The sequence below is a fragment of the Lethenteron reissneri genome, unplaced genomic scaffold (genome assembly GCF_015708825.2).
Source record: "Lethenteron reissneri isolate LAM-NWPU_2019-01 unplaced genomic scaffold, ASM1570882v1 scaffold_1930, whole genome shotgun sequence".
NCBI lineage: Eukaryota > Metazoa > Chordata > Hyperoartia > Petromyzontiformes > Petromyzontidae > Lethenteron > Lethenteron reissneri.
The window spans coordinates 94,733-119,485 of NW_026891697.1; the positions used below are offsets into that span (position 1 = coordinate 94,733).

The 24,753-nt window shown below is 51.8% G+C and overlaps 1 protein-coding gene across 1 annotated transcript in view; it reads right to left on the reverse strand.

The window, feature by feature from the left end:
- Positions 1–24,753, reverse strand: part of LOC133339586 (uncharacterized) — a 111,083-nt gene that overhangs the window by 63,320 nt on the left and 23,010 nt on the right. The gene's annotated exons all lie outside the window — the stretch shown is intronic.

Here is a 24,753-nt window from a genome sequence, read left to right on the forward strand (position 1 = left end):
ACTCAAGGCAATAACAAAATAAAAAAATGTTGCAGCCATAGCGAGTCTTGTCTATTAATCATCTTATCACAACACGCCTGTAGCTGGGAAGCTCCACTGCAGGCAAGTGAACGTTCATCTCAAGGGCAGGGCCCTGGCTCAAGCTCCCTCACCCCACTCCACCCCACTCCATCAGGCAATTCGCCACAACCCAAACCGCCTGCGTGATGAATCACTGAAACTCATCACGCAACTGCACTGCCCCCTGGCGGTCACATCACGCCACTACAAATCCACATCGACCAAAACCCCAGCGGATTCGTCTCTTTCAAGTTCATCGGACCCCTCCACATCAAAAATAAAATGCAGCTACAAAAATATTCCTGTGAGTGCACAATTTCAGCAGCACCATTGGTGGTTCCAAAGCCAGCAAAAACATTCTGGACCGGTTTCGACATTCAGTGTCTCATCAGCAGTCGGGGTCGCTGGAGAATGTAAAACACGGCACTCGATGTGACAAAGATCAACGATGAAGGTGCAGCCCCTGCAACTGCTCGCTCACGCCACTGCAGGCATAAGGGCCTCCACTAGAGGGCGCTCTGCACAGCCCCTCTAGCCAGGCGCAGAGGGCTTGGGGTGCCGTGGTGGCTAGGAGATGTTAACTACCTCGCCTGGTATACAGGAGGTCGTGGGTTCGATCCCGGCCCTGACATCTGCTGTACATTTTGAGTGTGCGTCTCTCTCCCCGTAGTCGCGTGGACTCTTCTCCGGATCCTCCCGGTTTTCCCCTCCACGTCTAGAATCAACATGGCGCCTTCAGAGTGTTTGGCTGCAATAAATGTCCACGTGGTGATCAGCCACGAAGTTGAGCTGCCATTTGTGGTGGCCTGCAGGTCGCTTCTGCCAAATAGCGAAATAGCTCAGTGGGGCCTTACCTGGTCCAATAAAAACAGTTTAGTTTGTAGGCTTTAACTATATTATTTTACTTACACCGTGTATTGGGTTTAGAGAAAGACAGTCTCACAGTGACAGTATCAATTAAACATGTCCAGGTTACACAACTCACAGTGAAGTAGAATATGTTTCACGACTCCCCTCTCGTGGCCGTGCAGGAGGCGTCGTGCCCCGGGACTCGCCACGAGAGGGCGACACAGCAACGTGAGGTCATCATAGAGGCGCCACCCTCATCACCTTGGGCAGTGGTGGTTCTTCTTCTTCGTGACGTAGGGTACATCACGCAACTCCCTGGGGGTGCGAGATTCCCTCTCTAGGGGTGTGCGAGATATGACCCAGATTGTTTTTAGAAGGTAAATGGTCGAAACACAAATTCAGCACGGGCACGTAAGGGACCGTCCATAGATGACGTCACGCACCTGGGGGGGGGGTCAGACATTTGTGACTATGTGTGACGAGGGGGGGGGGGGTTGAGAAATGTGACGTCACATCAAAATGCACAACTTTAAATCAATATAGACAACACGTTCTACTTAATTAAATATACTTTTTAATAAATGTCACGTCCCGTGACGTCATCTTACCAGAAGGGTGCGCATGAGGTCAAGCCCTGTTCTACTCCTCTACATATACAGTGGAACCTCGGTATACGACTGCTTTGGAATACATCGAATTTGGCATACGTCGTGTTTTTTCAAGAAAACAATTTCTTGGGATACATCCTGCTTGGGATACGACGTGTTTGCTAGAACTTGCATGGGTCGGGATGAGTCACCGCGTACAGTACCCGCGTATGCCCCGTCCACGACTGAAACAAAGCGAGAGGGGCGGGGGGCGTGGGGGAGAGGGGCGGGGGGCGTGGGGGAGAGGGGCGGGGGACGTGGGGGAGAGGGGCGGGGGGCGTCGGGGGCTGCCCCCATGGAGAGTGGAGCCCCGGGTCGAGGCGCGCGCGACGTGCGGGGTTGAGGCACGCCACGTGACCAGCTCAGCTGGCAGCAGCGCGGTCACGTGGTTTCTGTATGCATTTTAGTAATTAGTGTCTAAACTATTTTAATGTATAATATGCCATCTAAAATATCATTTATTTTCCTCTGGAACGGATTATTTCCTTTCCCTTTATTTCTTATGGGAAAAATTCGTTTGGTATACATCATTTTCGGTATAAGTCCTATCTTCTGGAACGAATTAACGACGTATACCGAGGTTCCACTGTACCGGCCTTTTTCCAAAATTTCATATTACCTCTCAGAAGCCACACCAAGCATCTGGAGGTCATAAAAATTTTAAATAATAAACTCCGGGGCAAAGAGGGGTTAACGACGATCTGAAAATCTCCAGATTGTCAAAGGACTGCATGCCATGACATCCCCACGGACGTTTTGGACAGTTCACAAACAAATCTGCAGAGCCGTAAAACACAGACACATAGCAGGGACAATCGTACATTACAACCGGCGTTTTTTTTTCTTCTCTCCGGTAAAAAGTCGAAACTTAGCGACAAGAAAAGATCGACATTATAGACTGCCAGATTAAGAACCAGACTGCAGTCTACATTAGTGGCTTTATTATTACTTTCCTTATTTTACTCTTATTCACCGCATATACATATTTTTAATGGTATCTTTCTATCTACGTGACTTTACCAAGAAAACCAAGGAATATGAATTCCGGCAGTCAAGAAAGCTTAAGTGGAACCTTAATTATATCTCCGACCTCAGGATATCAAAATATAACTCGAGAATAAAAAGCACGGATCCCTGGATACAGACAGGTGGCAAAAGTTAATAAACCCTTGAAATACCGGAGGTAACATCTAATGACATTACAAATCTTGGTTAAACATAAACCAAATAATAACCGCAAGATATTGGACCGGGGGTAACTCAAAAGAGATACCAGAAAAATAGGTCAAACAAACAAGACCAGATAATATGTATTCCATGGAATCAGAGCCTCCCAGGCCACCTTTGTCTTACAACAATTTGACACAAACACATGGTAGCCATAAAACACGTATGAAGGGTGTCTTCCCTCGAGATAACAAACACTATGTAGAAAGGGGGGGGGGGGGGGAATGCAAACAAAAACAAAAACTATGATGGAAAGAAACCATCAAAGGTCAAAGGGGGGGGGGGGGGGGCAACCAGGCGCCTGCGGCCACAGGAGAACTAAACAGAGGACATCTGTTTTTTTTCCCACAAGAGACGTGCGAAGGGGAAATAATTTCAGATATTAACAGTGACACGACACACACAATTCAGTACTGCAAGCGGCAAGCTCTGGGGTGGGTCCTGCAATCGACCAAGGATGGCAAGGCTTGCCGAGTAGCGATGTGTTACCGAGTACGAGTTCGGCGCTGACAGAAGAAGTATCGCTCAAAGTTATTCCACACTGAGTGCCAGCTCCCACCCGGCAGCTGCACGATCAAGGAGAGAGAAAGAGTGACGAGCAACGACAAGCAATCAACCGGGAGAAAGGACAGAAAGCGCCAAGCATCGACCAAGCCAGCATCGTAGAGAACCAGCTGCACGCGCAATCGTGCTTCGCCAGAGAGCACGGAGCAGGAGAGAGCACGCAGCAGCGTCACCAGCGCCACCGAGCAAAGGTGTCAGCTGCCAGCGGACGAGCAGCGAGCGCTATTGTGCACCTTCAAAGACAAGCATCGTGCCGACTCAGCTCATCCAGCAGGGGAAAGAGCCTGACCAGCCGCCCGTGAGGAAGAGGAGAGCGCCAGCGAGAGCGCCGTGGGTTCAACCCTAGATAACGAAGCCGAGCTTAATCCAGCATAATTACATCACACTTGCATAACTTCATACAATTCATTGGATTATCCCGATTGATAATACAACCCTAGACAACGAGGCTGAGCCTAATTATCATAACTGCACACATTAGCATAACCGCATAGATTTGAATCGTGCCACAAGTACACCTCCCCAGTTATAATTTATGCGCATAATTTAATAAAGTAGCATAATTTTGGATAATTGCATCATTTCCCGTTTTCATTTAATTTGTATTATTTTTTTATTAATTTTTCAAGACCCGACATATACAACAAAGCCCCCCCCGCACCAGCACAAGCTCAGCGCCGCTTGGCCCAGCGTCCCCAGCAAGGCCATCGTGATTCGAACACGGCCACCGTGCGTCCCCCTTGGGGAAGATCCCCCCCACCCCGCACCAGATCCCACAGCTTGAAGTCAGCGGTGCCGACTCCCCGTGCCTGACGCGGCCACCGTGAAACCGCGAGAGACGGAGGCGGAGAGACAGAAGCACCCAGAGGGGACGTGAACAGTGCCCCGGGTGATCCTCGTAGCAAAAGCAGCAAATGCTACGGGGCCCACACTTTCTAGGGCCCCACGCTAAATACTTTCAAGCTGTCTATTCCGGTTCAGTGATTCTGCACTTGCTCTATTGCTATAGTACTACACTGCCTTCAACTTTTTATGAACGACTGGATGTTTAAGGTGAGCGATTTGTCGTATTATCTGGCTGTATAGCAAATGAAAAAATGCAATTACTTTACTAAGCAAGTTAAACATTTGTGTTTTCATATATTTTTTTTAATTTAGAGCTACTTTATAACAACACGAGCAGATGGAGCCCCCGAGACTGAGTGTGTGGGTCAGTGTGTATGTCAGTGTGGGTCAGTGTGTGTGTCATCTCAGTCAGTCGACCCGTGGCACCTGGGTCTGCCCCGTGACCTCCTGCCAGCGGGAGTTCGACACACTTCACGTGGCCTCAAGGTGCACTTGGCCTGGCACAAGCGTCGTGGTAACGTCACCGCCACTTAGTGGCGAATGGCGGTTGTTGTTGTGTCGGTGTGTGTGTCGGTTTGTGTGTGTCCGTGTGGGTTCGTGTGTGTCATTATATGTGCGTGACGTTTCTGTCATACTCTGGGGCGTGAACACCACCAAAGCAATCCGCTCCAACGCGCATAGCCGGGCTCAACCAACGTGTGAGTGATAAATCATTAATTATTTCCTTTTATAGCTGCCGCACACGTGGACGGGGTGGGCGTGGCTTTGTGTACATGGGGCGTGTTGGGGGCGTGCCCTTCATACCCATATAAGGAAGTTGTTTTGTTGAGCAGCTCCAGTCTACTGAGAGCTGATTTCCTCTTTTTAAAAGGGAAAGAGGCGCTTCACTCCAAGCTAAGGTGAGATGGGTATTCACCGGTCAAGGTATTCCTTCATGGAAGTCGTTTGCCCACAACATCACATATGCTAAATATATTAATGGCTGGACGGACGTGCAAGCGTTACAACAGCTGAACATGCATTTGGATGGGCGGGCAGCCGACTTTGTGGAAGCGTTACCCGCAAGCGCACAAGCGCAGTGAGGGGAATTAATACGCCGACTCGACCAACGCTTCGGCGCGCATAATGAGGAGGCGAGGACCATCACAACTATGCCCAGGACGTGCGCTCGCTAACGCAGATCGCACGCCTGGGGTACGCTGCAGAAATAATTGAGGACCTCGCCGCCGAGAAGGTCCAACGATATTTGGCTGGCACCTCGTGGTGGCAGCCCGATGTGAGCTGCGCGCACCTCCCCTTTAACATTCTTGTTGAGAGCGCGCATGTATGTGAGAGACTCGCTCATGAGCGCGCGCAGTTCCGAGGGCTGGGACGAGAGCGCGCCATCGCAAGCCTTCTTGCAGAGGAGGAAGAGAAGGAGCTCGCCAGGATTGTAAGAAGGGAGGCAAGGGAGCCTCCGGGACCCCGTGAGTCAGCCCCGGGTTGGGTAGCCGGGTTGCAGACCGGCATCGGGGATATTGCAGGCCGGGTGACCCAAATAGTTGGCGGGGAGGTGACCCAAGTACGCGGGCATATGACCAAGCTGCAGTCTGCCGTGGAGACCATCCAGTCTGAGGTGGGAGGACTACGCTCCACGGTAGGGGGGCTAACCGGGCGGGTGTCTCAGTTAGAGGCAGATCTCGGGCAGCTGCGTACTGGGTGGGGGAGAGGGAGTGGGCAGGGGGCCTCCTACGGACCCCGCCACCCTTCCCCGGGCGTGTTACCTGTGTGATCGTCGGGGGCATCTCGTGAGAGACCGTCCTCAGATCGCCCACGCTAGACATGTGCCAGGGTCAAAGACCAACGCCCCCTAGAGAGTGGACCAACTAGGGGTGCAACCGAGGGTGGTGGAGATGAGGGTGGTGAGGGTGGTGGTGATGAGAGTGAGGGTGGTGAGGGTGGTGGTGATGAGGGTGAGGGTGGTGGTGAGGATTGTACCAACTCCTACACTACAGAGTATTCACACCGCTAAAGCACTCACAACACAAACACGCGATAAGTCCACTGTCAACGCAATCCCAAGTTTTATTTTGACGCTGTGCAGTTCACAGTGCAGCACACACGAGAATGTCCCCCCTCACCCCTTTCCCCCCCCCCAGGTGTTTGAGCGCCCAGGCGCGCTCGCACACGCGGCGACAGCGGCAGCAGCGGCGGCGCTGGGCGGCCGTGGACTTCCATGGGGAGGCGGTGCCTCGCGCCCGGCGCTCGCGCGGTTGGTGGGGGGTTACTGCCGTCTCGAGACCTCCAGGGGAAAAAACGTAGCCAGCCTAGAGAGTCGCCAGCCTTGCTGCTGCTATCGCCGAGTGTTGGAGGCGACCTCACGTCCCTGCTCCTCCCCAGCAGCAGCAGCAGCACCATCACAGCTGAGAGGAGGTGAGGTTGCCTCTCTGTGTGAGAGTCTCTGCCTGTGATTGTTACACTCGTGGTCTCCGTGTCTGTGTGTCTATCACTTTGTGTGTATCTGTGTGTCTATCACTGTGTGTCTGTGTCTATCACTGTGTCTATGCGCCAGCGTGTCACCACACACACTATACACACCACACACACTACACATACTACACACCACACACTATACACACCACACACACTACACATACTACACACCACACACTATACACACCACACACTATACACACCACACACTATACACACCACACACTATACACATCACACACACTACACACCACACACACTCCACACTACACACACTATACACACTACACACAATATGCACACTACACACTATACATTTCCAACAACGTGGTGATGAGCCAATGTGGTTGAGCTCATCGTATGCGAAAAAGGAAATCAGATCTCAGATGATTAGAGCTGCTCAACAAAACTACTTATTTTATGGGCGTGAAGGGCACGCCCCCAACACGCCCCATGTACACAAAGCCACGCCCAGCCCATCCACAGGTGCGGCAGCTATAAAAGGCAATAATTAATTATTTATCACTCACACGGTGGCTGAGCCCGGCTATGAGCGTTGGAGCGGACCCACACGGGCACAAAAAACAAAGATCCCCCGTGTAGCCTTAACAGACTGTAGGGGCAAGTGCTGTTAGCGAGCACCTATGAAGGCCAGAAAGGTACATGAGGTGGTGGGTTGCCAACACCACGCCCGACCGCCTTTGTCTCCCCAGTGGCGATGTTTACACACCGCACCAGGTACTCATTTGAGGCCGAGTCGGCCTAGGGGAGGCCCAGGACCGGTTCAGATAATCGTCACCGGTGTTCGCCGTGAGCGGGAATCGAACTCGGGTCGCCAGGTTCGTAACGCTGACCGCTACACTACCGCTCCCAACACTGACACAACAACAACCGCCATTCGCCACTAAGTGGCGGTGACGTCACCACGACGCTTGTGCCAGGCCATGTGCACCTTGAGGCCACGTGAAGTGTCGAACGCCCGCTGGCAGGAGGTCACGGGGCAGACCCAGCAGGTGCCACGGGTCGACTGACTGAGATGACCGAGATAACTGGCTGATGCACCACCTGTGCCCCCTACTGTACCAACTTGCTGTGCTTTATCCACCCGGCGCTCCGCTCGTTGTTGTGAGCGTCGCTCCTCCGCCCTCCGTTGTTTTTGGAGGGCGACTGCCTCCAACTGCCCAGTAGCGTCCTTCACGAGCCTCCTCCACAGAGGCCGATCTTGACACCGCTGGTACCAGTCATCGGAAAGTCCACTCAGCTCCATGTCCTCCTGTACCACATCACTCTATCTCTTCTCTAGCCCGTGCCGCGCCCGTTTAGCCCCCTCGATCCGGCCGAACAAAAGCTGTTTAGGCATGCGGTGGCTGGGCATGCGGGCTACATGACCCAGCCAACACAGCCTTGCCTGCCAGAGGAGCTCACCGATGGGACTTTGCCCAGTTCTTTCAAGGATTTGTGAGCTCATCACACAATCCAGCCTGGTTAAACCCAGGATGGATCATAGGCAGGCCAGCCTAAATGTTTCCAACCGGCGAAGATGCTCCATTAGGGGGGTCCACGTTTCGCAAGTGTAGAGAAGGGAGGGAATGGCTGTGGCCGAGAAGACCTGAAGCTTCGTGTGGAGCAATAGGCCAGGTAGCTTCCACACAGTAGTGTTACGCAACCGATGGAAAGATATTGCCGCTCGACTGATTCGGAGTGAGACCTCTGCTGTTAAACTGGAGCCGGTCATGAGCACACTGCCCAGGTATGGGAAACTCTCCACTCTCTCCACAACTGCCCCATCACCGATTGGGAGTTGTGGGGGTGGAGTGTCCGATGGTACAAAATACCCAGGCAGGTGCTTAGTTTTGGTGGGGCTGATGGTAAGGCCCCACCTCCTAGTGGTACACTGACACACACACACCAAAGACACACACACCACTCTGGCTACGTGTTGTCTCTGTGTGTCTATCACTCTGTCTACGTGGTGTCTCTGTGTGTCTATCACTCTGTCACGACGTTTACAATCCGAGTACGACGTTTCGTGGCAGATTTAACGACACAGTTCTATATTTACGCGATCTAACCCAAAGTACAACCCTGCCTGATGGACTACACAAGCAGTGTGTGGACAAGGACCCTAGCAATGCCTGGGGACAGCCCCTCAGTGCGTGAGGATGTGGGTGGCTCGAGTGGGGGTCGGGAGAGTCAGGGCCACATACGGGGATTTCCACTCAGTCCTTGGCGCAGCACTCACACACAACACTCACATACTCACACAACACTCACAACTCGAACTCACTCACACAACACTCACACACTCACAACACTCACACACTCATAACACTCACAACTCTAACTCACTCACAACACTCACACACTCACACAACACTCACACAACACTTACACACACACAAAACACTGACACACAACACTCACACACAGCACTCTAGTACACGAGTAGAGAGCTCTGTGGCTCGCAAGTGTCCCTGCAAACTGCCCACGCGGAGTTGCTCGACTGAGAGCGACCCCCAAACTCTCCATGTGGGCCCAGGCGAGTTGAGACAAACATCAGCCCCACACCTCCACCCTTCACACACCACACTACACGCCACACTACACACACATCACTACACACTATACACACCACACACACTACACTTTACATTACACACCACACACACTACACACACGACAACACTACACACTATGCACAACACACAAACAACACTCTACATCACACTATACACACTACACACAATATACACCCTCTACACACATTATACATGTTCTGCCTCGCGGCAGGTGTGGGGGTATGTGTACACAGGAATTTCCTGTTTGGATGTTGAGTTTGCTCACTTGACCAGGAAGTTACGATTTGACAGCCTCTAAGCCATGTGGCAGGGTATCAGCCATTACACAGAGTATGAAATGGTGGCACAAATAGCGTCCCAGTGAAGACAGGTGCATCTGTTCATTGTGGGACTTTAAGACTTGTACCCCTGTAACCTTATTGCGATCTTGAGAGCAAGGATGACGAAATATCTCATCCACAGTTAAGTGTTATGTGTAGTGCTGTACATTTAGGCTGCAGTATGGTGATTACACGATGTGCCCTTATTTAACACAGTAGCTTATTCTCTTGTATAGCTATTCAGTACTAATGTAGGTGCCTGGTCCATCCAGGAACTATTGTTGAGTTTCATGTTTTCTAAGACAATGTTATGATGCTGTAGTGTTCATTCATTGTATTACTATTCCCAATATTAACAGATGCTGTATTTTTGTGCTGTTTTTCCATCAGTTATACCTCGTTCAATTCATTAAATACGTTTAGAGTCGGATGTTCACCCTGGCTCTGAAGTTTTATTGAATGCGAGGATATCTACTCGGATAGTGGTGCAACGCAGCGCACAGCAAGGCCGAGACATACTCGCTCTAACCCAAAAAACCTGTATAATGTATGATATTGGTCGCGACAGCCTACAACGTGTTAAGCTCGCTACACCACTCCTCATAATCACAACACTGCCTGCTCCATCACCCCGGACTTCTCGGTTTCCCAGTCTGTTACTTTGTCCATGAGTTTGTAGTTCCTCGCCTTCAAGGGTCGTATCCCCCCTCCCTACACGGCGACAACCCTGACCGAACCAGATGCGTTGCCGTGTCTGTGAGATTCCACTGCTTGTTCAGTTCAGACTCCCAGCAGCAGTGCTAGGGGTGTGATTCCTGTACGGGATGACTGTGCCTTGGCATTCCTAGAACATCGTTTTCTTTCACTTACGAGCCAGTGTCCATGCAGCATGTTCAAATGAAGCGTACGTTTATGTTATTAAAGTTGGGATAACTAAATCCAAAAGATGAATCTCATCACTGACGTTACAAATAAAAAGATGTAGAAGCGGAGTGATGTGAAAGTGAGGGAGCGTGAACCATTGGAGTGAGGCCGAGAGATGGAATAATGACTCATTCTCTTTTGTGATCATCAGCAGACAGAGCCAACCATGAAGCTGGTCCTCATCCCAGTGTTCATCTCCCTTCTGGGTGAGTTCACACCCAGAGCCACTCACCCAGCACACAATGGACGGTGCCCTTTCGTTAGCCAGGTGAGAGTTCACTGTTATCAGCCTCGCCTGGAATGCATCAGGTTGTTTCCGACCCTGACGCCTGTTGTATATTTGGAGTTTGCGTGTCTCTCTCCCTGTGGTCACGTGTATTTGTCTCCGGGTCCTCTGTTTTTTTCCCCCACATTTCGAGTCAACGTGCATTTAGATTATTGTGCTGCTGTAAATTTCAGCACAAGCCACTTCGTTGAGCTGTCATTTGTGGCCAGATAACTTTTGAAAAAAGAGCTACATAGCTCAGTGGGCCTTACCTGCTAATTAGAAGAGTTTTTAAGTTTTTAAATAAACCACCGTGACGATGAGGTCACGGTGATGTGACCCCTGTGACACCACCCTGGCCCTGCCAGTGGCTCCTGGGCCGTGTGCTCCGCTGAGATTCGGCTCGCGAGCGGCCGCTCTGAGTCTGGGCACTGACGGTGGGGGAGGCAGCCCTAAGATTTGGTCGAGGGGGAGACGTTTCACTGCGCTCACTCACCAGGTGAGCGGCCTTCCTCTCTGACAGCTGATGCTGTGCGGAGCTCACCGTGTTGTAGCTTCCGTTGAGGTCGTAGTTGTATTTATATATTCTCCACAATTACAAATGTAGATGGTGTTGCACCCCTGTGTTTAACGGCGTTTTCAAGATCTCTCTGTGGCCCTGTTACCACTGGATTAACCTTTGCAGAGTGGCGTAACGAGTGTAACGATGTTCAACATACGTACATCTCTGTAGGTATTTGTGTAACGAGTGTGACCTCTCTCCCTGTAGATGCGGCATCGGCCGCTTTGCTCCAGATCACTCTTCCGCAGAGTCTGTCTGTGAGGGAGGGAGAGAACGTGACTCTTCCCTGCTCCTTCTCCCCACCGTCGATCGGCCTGAGCCACATCATCATCCTGTGGTTCACGATGCCCAGACGCTACGCAGAGAACGTGACGAGCAGAGAGATGAAGAAGGTGACGGCCGCATTTCATGTCAACCGTGAATAATTGTCTCTGTACTTGATGTCTACGTTGACACGTAACAGATAATAACAAAGTTATGTGGTGCCGTTCAATTACCCAGAAATGGCCCAATCAGTCTCACAACTCCATTTCAAGAAGGAACTGCTCTGAGATCTTTGCCCAGTGACGGTACATTAATGAGAGTTTGGCTTCATGTGGAGGGAAACCAGAGTACATGATGGAACTCGTGTTTAATACGAGGGGGGTTACACGCAATATTCTACACAGGTTCAAGTCCACAGGTAGACCCACTCTGAACACGCTACGCAAACTCAACATTGATATTTTGCCATCCCCTTGTTGCGTTGCAGCCAAAGCCTACAACGCTTGGTGTTCCCAGGAGGTGTCCCATCTAGGCGGTAACCGAGCTCAAGCCTGCTGAGCTAGCGACATTCAACGAGCCCAGGGGCATTCAGGACGATTTTACCGTGGGCATCGTGTGCCATTGTGGTTGACGTTTCATATTGTGGTTTGTGTCATTGCAGATCTATCAATCGGGGGATGAAATACACCCCTTGAGTATCGTTAAGTCTGTGGGAGACGTGCTGACGGGAAACTGCTCCATCGGCATCCCCAACTTCCCCAGGAGCCTCGGCCCCGTGGCTCTGTGCCGCATCGACTGTCGCCAATGTAACGCGGAGAACACCGAGGTGCAAGGGGAGGTGCTGCTGGACGTGACGCCTGCAGGTGAACAAGAGCCGAGCGTGGCGCTCACGTCGGGAGATGACGGCGTGAATTGCGCTGATACAGCTACGCTTGCCGCGATATGGCGGTACCCCGCGGTACCAAATAATACAAAATGGCCGAGGCAATTAAATATTTTATTTCTGGGACACTTTTTTTTTCCAGGAGTCTACTTAACTCCGCGACTGGGGTACCAATCAATCCGAAATCGGTGCTACTCCGCGATGTCGAAACGCCAAACAGCCCTAAAAATCCGTTATCGAAAAATTCAACTTTGAATAGTGCATCATGTCCAGCTCGTCGAGATGAGTCGATTCCCGCATCGCCGACCATCAACAGACTAAAAATGCGAGAGCCGGGGTACTACGGTACCCCGGGGTACGGCCATAAGGTTTATATAACTCTTAACAATACGATAAAATATCAACTTTCACAACATCATAATCTCAATCTTGGATGTTATTAACTTGTTCACGTTCATTATACAGGAATCTCTCGCCAAACCCGGTTTCATGTGTATGCGGTTTATTATTGGTAGACCAATTTACCAACCGCAGCCTGGAAGTTTGAGTATCCACGGTTAAGCACGGCATTCAGGAAGTCACGTGACATATGTATTACATCATTGCATTGCAGCATGACATTATTGTATTGCGTGACGTCATTGTTACACAATTCGTGCACCCTGTGGTCCTGCGTAGCTGATCAGCTCCCCGTCTGTGTCGTTGTACGTACTGTACGGCGTGAACGGGCGGGTGTCCCGTTCACCGCTGAATCTCGGAACGGGCAAGAGGTTCAGCGTCAATTTGATTCAGAGCGGCCTAGCGCCGTTGTTTTAAGGACATTGCACTGTACTCGCCGCGGAGAACTGTAGCGACACGACCACACCGTGTGATGGCGAGCGCCAAACTGCGCCACGCGCCCTCCCGCATAGCCTAGTGGGAGCTTCGGTACGTCTTCCCACCTACGAGCCAGCTTCAACACGAACCACAACGGCGACAACGACAAACATTTGTTTATTTTACCAGGTTAGGCCCATTGAGCTATGTAGCTCTTTTTCAGAAGCGACCTGGCCACAAGTGATAGCCCAACGAAGTGGCTTATCGCGTGGGAATTGACAGCAGACAAATACTCTTACACACGTGTTGGTGAATGTGGAGGGGAAACACGGAGGAGCACACGGACAATACAGATGTGTCATATCCACGCCTTAACAATTAATAACGAGTTTGTAATTGTATTATTTGGCAGGTAAAAAACGTGATAAAAATAAAATGAGCATCATCCTTCACGATCTTGTTCAAAACAGATGATGCGATCATGGAGGAGGAAATTGCGAGATTCAAATCGTAGAAGCCGGGAGGTCGAGGGTCACGGGAAAAAACGGGGTGCAGGGCTGAAGTGGGCATTTGTACAGAGCTGAGTTATTCTCAGCCAGGAATCTGTGATGCACGTGGATTGGGCCTTTGAGTGTGGCACGTGAAGCCGTGTTGAGCGAGTGGTCTTTCCCTGCTGCACGTGAAGCCGTGTTGAATCGCTGGTTGAGGCGGTGGTGCTGGGTGCGAGTGGGGGTCTCGTTGAGCCCCCCTCTCTGTCTAGGTTCTTGACACCGCCGTCCGTGTCTCTGCAGATCCATAGCTGCACGGTGGTGCAAGTGGCACGACTGTCGCTACGGCAGCGGAGACCTCGCCCACAGCAGGTCCCCACTTCAGAGACAGGACTGGGATTGTGTTGGCAGTGGTCGTCGTGGTAGCAGCGGCTGTCGTTATCATCTTCATCCAGAAACGCCGTCGGTCGTCTGGTACCTCCCCCGGCTCACACAGGTATGTACAGTACGTGTGTGTGTTGAACTTCGTTTGTACCCTACGTAGCCAACCGTAGCTAACCGAAGGGGTGGGGGGAAGGACAACAAAATGAACACCCAAATTAGTTATGAAGAAATGCATTTTTAACCTCTAGCCCAGGCACCAGGATCCTCCAGCCCTCACGAATGAATATGAACACAGGAAGCTGGGCTGGGTCCTCAAGAGGCGCTGAGTTGGCACCACTGAGCACCTGGGGGGTGATTCCCCGTGAACTGTGTCCAGGTGTTGCTGGGTGCAGGCACCATGCGGTTTGTAAACTCGTGTTCTTGTTCCTCAGTGGCGATGGGCAAGCAGACGTGCACGGTGATGTGGAGAATGGGCATCCACTGATTTGAGGTGAATGGAGACAAAGGCACGGACGCCGTTTGAAGAAATCTTCTGTGGGCTCCCCCGTGACCATCCTGGTGAGCACGTGGAGCCGCTCTTACCCACAGTGCCACGCGAGAGTGCAGTGCTGACTGCTTGTGGCTCATGAGCTGTTTGTTTACAGACCGTGCTTTTGTCATTTCTCTCCCTCTCTGTGACTCTCCACACTCCTTTTTGGCCACTTCAAATTCTTCTTCGCTAAATTCTGCAAGATCCACAATCCTGCTGCTGCCTCACCTCACAGCTTCTGTAAATAAAACCTCATCATCCCAATCCTCGGATTCCTCCACTGGCTCGAAATCAAATCCCGAATCGACTGCGAGATTGCACTCTCCGCCTACACGATCCTCCGTAGACTCTCCGCTACCTCTACCCTCTCATCTCCCTGTAGTCCTCACTGTGTTCTCCTACCTCTCCCCTCTCATCTCTCTGTACTCCCCACCACGTGCTCTCCTACCTCTACCCTCTAATCTCTCTGCGTTCACGTAGAATCTATTGGAGATGTACAGAATATGAAATTCGCGGGTTTGTACTTTTTTATTGGCTGCCGTGTCACAGACGGCACGCTCCTAGCGGACGGTGTGGATGGTGAGAGGGGGAAGGTTGCCCAAGCGACGCCGCTCTCGGTTCGTATTTGTCTGCCGCGCGGTTTACACGCGAGGTGCGTGTCTCTACACTGGTGTGGAATTAGGCACCGTGTGACATTCATTCATTCATCTATTCGTATGAGCACTTTTAAATACCGCATGTTTAACCCTGTGTTGATCATGGGTACTAAGTATTAATGTTCTCCGCTTTTATATTTGCACCGTGGTTGCGGTGCAGGTCTGAGTTGTGCCTGTGAAGGGACCTGAATGTGCGTGCCTTGCACAAGTCTCGAGGCCACGGGGGAGACAAAGGCGGTCGGGCGTGGTGTTAGCCACCCACCCCCTCGTGTGCCGTTCCGGCCTTCATTGGTGCTGCTACTCGCTAACTGCACTTGACCCAACAGTCTGTTGAGGCTATACGGGGGTTCTTTGGCTGTGAAGGGACCTGAATGTGCGTGCGTTGCACAAGTCTCGGGACCCTAAAGGTTCTTACTCTGGGATGTTTGGCCCAGAAGAGACTGCATCGTAGGCGCCTTGAACTTGCCACAAACTAATGTCTGTTGTATCTGTACAATCGGGAAGCATTGATCTCAGGAGTCTATGCTGCTCATGGTTACTGTTGGGAGATGTGGGTCGAGTGGAGTGGTTCCCAACCTGTGAGCTGTAGACCACACGGCCATGTTAATTGCCCTGCAGAACTGTTGGCGATTTTATTCACGAAACCTTTCTTGTATACACTGCAGGTTATTCTGCAATTTGTTTTGAGGGTTGACAGTGAACGTGGCTCCAGAAAGGTTGGGAACCACTGCGCTAGAAGATCCACACTGACTGCTTGGAAGAGATTAGTTTATAAGTGCCATGCTGCACATGTTTGGTCTTGACAAACATTTGCCATTCAGGTCCATAGTTTTTTATTCAAAGTATTGACGATTGTCAACCTTGTTTAAAGCCAATATGAAGAATATATTTGTTCGTAAAAGCTTTGGTAAAGAAAAAATCCACGATTTAGCAATTTGCTGGTGTAAAGAGAAATATTTCTATATTCTTAAAGAAAACTCTTGTCCTGGAGACTCAAACTGACAGAAATATTAAATATGTTTATAACAATACCGAGTCTTGTCTGTTAATCATGACAACACCTTGAGCTGGGAAGCTCCACTGCAGGCAAGTGAACCCTCGCGATGGGTTCGTTTTGCACGGCACAAACGTGAACGTTCATCTCGAGGGTAGGGCCCTGTCTCGAGCTCCCTCCACCCCACTCCATCCCACTCCATCCCACTCCATGTCCCTCAATCTCCCTCCATCCCACTCCGCCAGACGATTCGCCACAAGTGGTTGTAATCTCAAGCGAAACGTCGTACTCGAATTGTAAATGTTTTGGGCTTACTCTCCATCACACCGATGTGCTGAAGTAGGCGCTGACTGGCAAGTTTCTTATTCACGTGACAAACCTTACTTTTTCGCCGTATGGTGGTGGGTTCACGACAACCAACCCAAACCGCCTGCGTGATAAATCACTGAAACTCATCACACAACTGCACTGCCCCCTGGCGGTCACATCACGCCACTGCACAAATCTACATCGACCAAAAAACCAGCGGATTCGTCTCTTTCACGTTCGTCTGTCCCCTCCACCTCAAAAACACGAAAATAAAATGCAGCCACAAAAATCTTCCTGTGAGTGTACAATTTCAGCAGCCCCATTGGTGGTTCAACTGCAGGAACAAAAACATTCTGGACCGGTTTCGACATTCAGTGTCTCATCAGCAGTCAGGATCGCTGGAGAATGTAAAACACGGCGCTCAAGGTGACAAAGATCAACGATGAAGGTGCAGCCCCTGCAACGGCTCGCTCACGCCACTGCAGGCGGAAGGGCCTCCACTAGAGGGCGCTCTGCACAGCCCCTCAAGGCAGGGGCAGAGGGCTTGGTGATCCGTGGTGGCTAGGAGATGTTAACTACCTCGCCTGGTATACAGGAGGTCGTGGGTTCGATCTTGACCCTGACATCTGCTGTACATTTTCCCCTCCACATCTAGAATCAACATCGCGTCTTCAGAGTGTTTGGCTGCAATAAATGTCCACGTGGTGATCAGCCACTAAGTTGAGCTGTCATTTGTGGTGGCCAGGTCGCTTCTGAAAAATAGCTCAGTGGGGCCTTACCTGGTAAAATAAAAACTGTTTAGTTTGTAGGCTTTAACTATAAATATAATTTTAGTTGCACCGTGTATTGGGTTTAGAGAAGACAGTCTCACAGTGACAGTATCAATGAAAACATGTAAAGGTTACAAAACTCACAGTTAAGTAAAATGAATAAAAATAGTTTAAAGTTTGTGAACCACAACACGACCACAGCAGTCACGGCGCTTCGCCAGTGCACTGCTGGATGAAGGCCTCGCCAAGCCGCTGTGGGTCGTGGTGATTGTTGGACCATACTTCACCACGGGTGGTGATGGTGGTGATTGTTCAACCATTCTACACCACGGGTGATGGTGGTGATTGTTGGATCATACTACACCACGGGTGGTGATGGTGGTGATTGTTCAACCATTCTACACCACGGGTGATGGTGGTGATTGTTGGATCATACTACACCACGGGTGGTGATGGTGGTGATTGTTGGACCATACTTCACCACGGGTGGTTGTGGTGGCTATGCACGTGACCTGTGACCCAGCGCTGTGGAGGCAGCAGCAGCAGCAGGGAGGGTTGCTGGATCACCGCACGAATGTTTCAGAACTCCCCTCTCGTGGCCGTGCAGGAGGCGTCGTACCCCGGGACTCACCACAAGAGGGCGGCACAGCAAAGTGAGATCATCATAGAGGCGCCACTCTTATCACCGAGGGCATCACGCGTGCGCAGTAGCCATACTTTGTGAGCTCTATCTCTGGGACATTTTTTGCCAGTTTTGAAAATGATGGAAAATATTATAAAGGTTTTACCCTTTCTGGCAATAAAACAATAGTTGTGTTAAAATGTTCAAACACCAAATAGATGATAACTTTGGCAAGGCATCAAGTCTGCATGAACCACAACATACTTGTGGCAAAACATGCAAACAAGGCGGTATTTTTTTGCCTTTCTCTGAGTGTGGCCAACGTGATCCTTGCAAGGAAGTTTTGAGTCTACGACGACCCTAAGGTAACTCTTTTACCTGCCTGCTCAATTCGTTCATTATCTAAGACTGCATCGCTGAGGAAGACTTGCCGGTTGTTTTTCCCTGGAAACACGTCACCTTTGATGTATTGGCATTGAGGACCAGCTTAAGTGAGATGAGTTGGTGCTGAAATTTAAATCACTCTGTAATTCCTGTATACGTCTTTGGAGTAATTGCCAGCATCTCTCAATATGGTGTCATCAGCAAAGATGTTCATCTAAGAGTGGTCAAGCTGGGTGCCCAAGTCATTGACATACAGGGAGAACAAGATAGGTCCATAAAACGGAACCTTGAGGTACAACCCTTAGTAACTTCAATTTTGTTAGACGCCAGAATAGCAATGGATACGACCTGATTCCGTTAAGAGAGGTAGCTTTTGAACCGGTCAATTGTGTGCTCGGAAAATCGTAGGCTTCGAATTCTATTTAACAAAATGCGATGGTCGACTGTATTAGATGATTTGGATAGATCTAGGAATAGGCAGGCGCAGTTTTTTTTAATTTCCAGATTATTGAAAAAAAATTTAGGGTATCCATTACAGTGGAGGTTGTGATGCATTGTTTACGGAAGCCTGATTGTTTTGGATGTAACAGCTCACCTGATTGTTTTGGATGTAACAGTTTTCCTTTTTAATAAAGTTACTTATTTAGGAGTTTAATTATTTTTCAAATAATGTTATCAATGGAGATAAGATTGATATTGGCCGTGATAATCAGGGTAATCTGAAGACCCCCGTTGTGCATAGGGGTGAACAAAAACAACAGAGTCGTCTTTAATGGACAAATTAAATATGGGTTAGGGGCCTGAAAATCACGTCCCCCAATGCAATTAAAGTGAAGGCAGGCAAGCCGTCAGCTCCAGTGGGGGACTTGTTTGGAAGAGACAACTTCTTCGGGACATCAAGCTCTGTCATGGGCTTGAAATTGAAAATTATTACTAAACTATTTACAATATCCTGGCTATTAGTGAGATACTCTTTGGTTCACGTATGTAGAAAATAAATAATAAATCACGACCTTTCGATCGCAACACAAGCAATCGTCATCAGGTGGAAAGAAACAGCAGTAGAACTGCTGAACAAGAAACGGCTGCTGCAACACGAGGTTATATACAGGTTTGAGGTGGGTGTCACCCAAGGGCAATTAGGCGGGGTCCGAGATGGAAAGCAGTCCCGTCACCGTACGCACGCACAGCAGCTGCGTTGAAGGGAGAGATTGGCATGTCAATGTAAACGAGTTTAATGGGAAGATCACGTGTCTGTGTCAGAGGAGCGGGCATAGCGCCACCTCGTGGGCAACGCGAGCTGCGGCGTTGGCTGCGGCTCAGTTAAAGGCCGGAGTATCAACGTGGAGAGAAGTTCCGACGGACGCACTCGGAGACGGAGGTAAGTTAAGGGCTTTCGCCAGGGTTTATTAAAGCTGTTACAATAATACACAGGGTACACAACTCCCATGGGCTAGGGGTCCTACTCTGAGTCCTGGTCCCTGCCGGCTCGCTCCGGTCTCTCTCTCTCTCGTATCGGATCGTAGACTCTGCCGATTCCACCGACCGGAGAGAGAGAAGCACCTCTACGGCTACCACCGGCTTCTCCCCAGACTCCCTATTCGATCCCTCTCTCTACCCCTGTTCCCTCTTCACCCTGCTTACTCTACCCGTTCCCACAGTGACCCCGCTTACGTCACGGGGTATCCCTTAAGTACCCTAGGAGACGTGACGTCATGTGCACTGTCCAGCGCGCGTGACCCCACGTCCCGTGACGTCATCACACTGGACAGCGCACACGACGCCACTACTCTCCTCTACTCCTCTACACCTGCAACGGCTCGCTCACGCCACTGCAGGCGGAAGGGCCTCCACTAGAGGGCGCTCTGCACAGCCCCTCCCACCACCGGGGGGCGCTGTCGTCTCGCCGGCGACAAAGCGGCGGCCTCGAGGGCTCTCACCGAGCACCGTGAACTCGCATCGAGATCCAGAGCCTCGCAGTCCCGTAGCCAGCACCACGCCCGGCCGCCTTTGTCTCCCTAGTGGCGACGTTTACACATCACACCAGGTGCTCGTTTGAGGTTGAGTCTACCTAGGGGCCAGGTTCATTGCGCAATGCGCTCACCGGATTACACGCACACACAACACCTACCAGCGCATGTAATGATAGAGAATCACTGTGTAGAGGTGATACGCGCTGGGATTAAGGATCGTATGCACAGTGCGTGATGATTGGCTGTGTAGGTGGTGACGCGCTGAGAGGGAGTGATCAGGTGGCAGCGCAGTGTGATTGGTGGAGTAATGTTAACACGCGCTGGGGAAAGCGGATCGTAGAGAGAGTGCGTCGTGATTGGGTCATTAAGGAACGACGCTCACGTCGACGCCGCATCAGCTCCGTCCCTCGTGAGCAGGGGCTATAAAAGGGGATGCACACAGGCGTAAGGGCAGTGTGTAACCAGCGAAGAAGGAAGACGGGGATGAAGACCTAGAGCCCTGCGGTACCTAGCCCCGCTGTCCTAAGGGGACCGGGACTCTGTGTAACCCAGAGGCGAGTGTAGTGGGTGTAGCCATAGGTCTACACGAGCCGAATGTACTATGTGTAGCCAGGGCATAGGGCTTACACGAGTCGAGTGTATTGTGTAGCCAGAGGCATAGGGCTTACACGAGTCGAGTGTATTGTGTAGCCAGAGGCATAGGGTCTACACGAGTCAAGTGTATCGGGTGTAGCCAGAGGCCTAGAGCTTACACGAGATTAGTGGAGTGTGTCGGAGGAAGAAGAGAGACCACACGTTGTATTGTGATACCTAAAGGATTTAATAAAAGTGTGTTACCCGTCAAGAAGTTCCTGCCGTCAATTCCCATACTTCAACTGGCGTCAGAAGTGAAACGGTCCTCCAAGCATGGATACAAGGAGGAACCGTCGGACCCACGGGATTGACCATGAGGACAACCTCGACGACGCGGGCCAGCGGGCATCAGGGGGTGAGGAAGAGGAGCTGCCCACGGGGCAGGATCCACCGACGGCGCCGGTCGAGCGACGGGGGACTGACACCGTGCTTCGCGAGGCACACTCCCGTCTGGCGGAGCTGCTGCTCACCGCCGCGTCCATCTTGGCGGAGATCAGCTCGTCGGGAGGAGCGGGGACGGCGGCCGACGTGCTACAGGGTCGCCCTGCAGATTCCCGCCAAAACGATTTGGCGATTCCCGCCATTTCATCCGCTCCAACTTTTGGCGGGAACGGCCATCACCATGTGGCAGCGGTTCTCCATGCGCGGCCGCTGACGTCACCAACGCGCGCGGCGGACCGCCATCACACACCCGCCACTGGGGCCGCCATCTTACACACCGACGGGGGGGCAGAGAGGAAGCACGAGGAGGAGGACGACTTTATCTTTCAGCAGCGCCTTCCCACGTTGTCAGCATTCAAGGCGGAAGGCGGGGATTGGAGCCAATTTCAGCGCAGATTTTTGGCGCATCAAGAGATGTCCGCCTGGTCCGACGCTACGGCACTGCGGGCACTGCCTGCCATGCTGGACGACAACGCGCTCGCGGCCTTCACGTCCGCACGCAGGTCGGACCGCTCCACGCTCAAGGATGCGCTGGCTCTCATGGCCAAAGTCTACGGTCCTCCCTCGGCGTGCCGCCATCATTTCTACGCAAGACGGAAGGCGGACACGGAGACCGTGCTCGCCTACCGCACAGCGTTGCTCGCTCTCGCTGACGCCGCGTTCCCTCGTATGGACGAGGAGGGCCAAGATGGGATGGTTTTGGAGCAGCTGCTCAAGTTGGCGCAGGACCTGGGGGTCCCCATCAACACGGCCGACGACACCGATATTTCTTCATTACGGGTCGCCACGAGCATGCAAGCGCACGAGGTCCTTCAACGGAAGCAGGGGGTCGTCTGCAACGCTGCCGTGGCCTCAACTCCGGGTCCGGTTGACACCGTGCCCCAAGTCGTCAGCCCACGAGAGGACGCGTTCATCGCGGGACGAGCGGGGGACTGGAGGTCGGGGGGTCGTTCGCCTCTGCGAGCGGCCCGCAAGCTGGAGCAACCGAGATCTCCGACTACTGTCATCACCTGCTATAACTGCGGCCTTCGTGGCCACGTGGCCTCCGGTTGCCGCGCCCCACGTCAGCGCGCCATGGGACCTCGGCTGGACGACGACCAAGGCCCCAAGTCATCACTGCAAACCCCGGCAAGTCGCGGCACCTCACATGCTTGGCCCGCATACTCGACACGTATGGGTCGTCGCGTTGCGACGAGGGAGAGCCGAGTAGAGTTCGGGGATTCGGTTCAGAGAGGGGGGTTCGGCCGGGACCGGGGAGACATTAAATGGTCGGAATTGGGGCACAGAATAGTGGCTGCCTCAGCGGGTTCATCCGTCGTTACCGGATCGATTGATGGGGTCGAGGTCAGGGTGTTAGTGGACACGGGGGCATCGGCGACTATTATTTCGGATCTCATTTATAATATTCTCCCGGTACAATGTCGTCCGCTTCTTCCGGTGGATGTGCCATTTTACGCCGCTAACGGGGGATCGTTGGGCATTATCGGTCAGATTAGGGCGTCCATTTGCATTGGTGATATCAAATTGTCGGGACCCGTTTTCGTTTCATCTTCCCTGGCGGTTCCTTGCCTATTGGGCACTGATTTTTTGGCGAAAATGCCCATCAAAATTCTCATTGATCAGCGTTGCATTGAACTACCATCGGGTCGCCGTATTTCATTTTTGACGAGCCCTAATGTAATTCGGACGGCGTGCGCTACCATTCAGGCGTTAGCAACACAGACCGTGCACGTGCCCCCGGGTTCACAAATGTTGATTCCCCTCCGGTTACGGAAGCCATGGGGGAAGGAGGCCTCGGAACAGGCCATGCTTTTGGGTCCTTCTAATAGGGCTGTTGGAGGTCTCGATTTATCGGTGGCTCACACGTTGGTTGGGGCAGACAGGGATCCGTTTGTCATGGTTTTAAACGCTGGGGCGCGGCCGGCCGTCATTCAGCAGGGCACCGTGCTGGCTCACGCGGCACGGGTCCCTGCGGAGGAGAGGCTGGTTGCGCAGGCTCATCCGAGCCCCACGAATAGCGTACCATCAAAGGAGGACCTAGATTGGATTGATATGCTGTGCGCGGACTCTGACGATTTGTCAGCGCTACAGTTGGGTGCGTTGCGCGGGTTGCTGATTGAATTTTCGGATGTCTTCAGTAAACATAAGTATGATATCGGATGCACGGACCTGCTACGCCACCACATTGAAACGGGCGATGCGGCACCGGTCAGGCAAAATCCCTTCCGACTGAGTCCTGCTGAGAAGGAACATGTTCAGTCGGCAGTTAACGATATGCTGGAAGCCGACATTATTTCGCCTTCTTCCAGTCCTTGGGGAGCACCTATTGTGCTCGTTAAAAAGCAGGACGGGTCCCTGCGATTTTGCGTCGATTTCCGCCGCCTGAATAAGATCTCGGTGGCCGACGCGTATCCGCTCCCCAGGATGGACGAGTCTCTCGATGCATTGTCCGGTGCGCGATACTTTTCGACTCTTGATTTATTGTCCGGATTTTGGCAGTTGCCACTCGACGAGGAGTCTAAGCCTAAGACTGCATTCCGGACTCCAGGGGGCCTGTTTCAGTTTAACCGGTTACCCATGGGACTTCACTCCTCTCCTGCGACGTTTCAGCGTCTTATGGAATTGGTTTTGTCGGGCTTGCAGTGGGAGACGTGCCTCATTTACCTTGACGATGTCATTGTTTTCGGTAAAACGTTCGAAGAACACCTCCAGCGATTGAGAGGGGTGTTCTTGCGAATGCGATCGGCTAAATTAAAGTTTAAACCGGCCAAATGCCATCTTTTTCGTAAATCCGTGAGGTACTTGGGTCACATTGTCGACTCTTCGGGGATTTCTACCGATCCTGCGAAGACGGACTGTGTCAGTTCGTGGCCGACGCCCACGTCAGTGTCAGACGTGCGCAGTTTCATCGGTTTTGCTTCGTATTATCGCCGATTCGTTGAGCACTTCGCCACCATTGCAAAGCCCTTGCACGCTTTAACGGCGAAAGGAGTGAAGTTCCGGTGGGGACCGGAGGAGGAGGCTGCATTCTGCTCCCTCCGGGACGCCTTGGTAAGGGCCCCACCCTTGTGCTATCCGGACTTTGAGAGTCCCTTCTTGCTAGACACGGATGCTAGCAACACGGGCATTGGGGGAGTGCTGTCCCAAGTCGTTGGAGGGGTCGAACGGGTGGTCGCCTATGGTAGCAGGGTGTTGTCGCCGGCAGAGCAGCGCTACTGCGTCACCCGTCGTGAACTACTTGCCATTGTTTTTTTTGTACAACAATTCAGGCCATATCTCTATGGTCGTCATT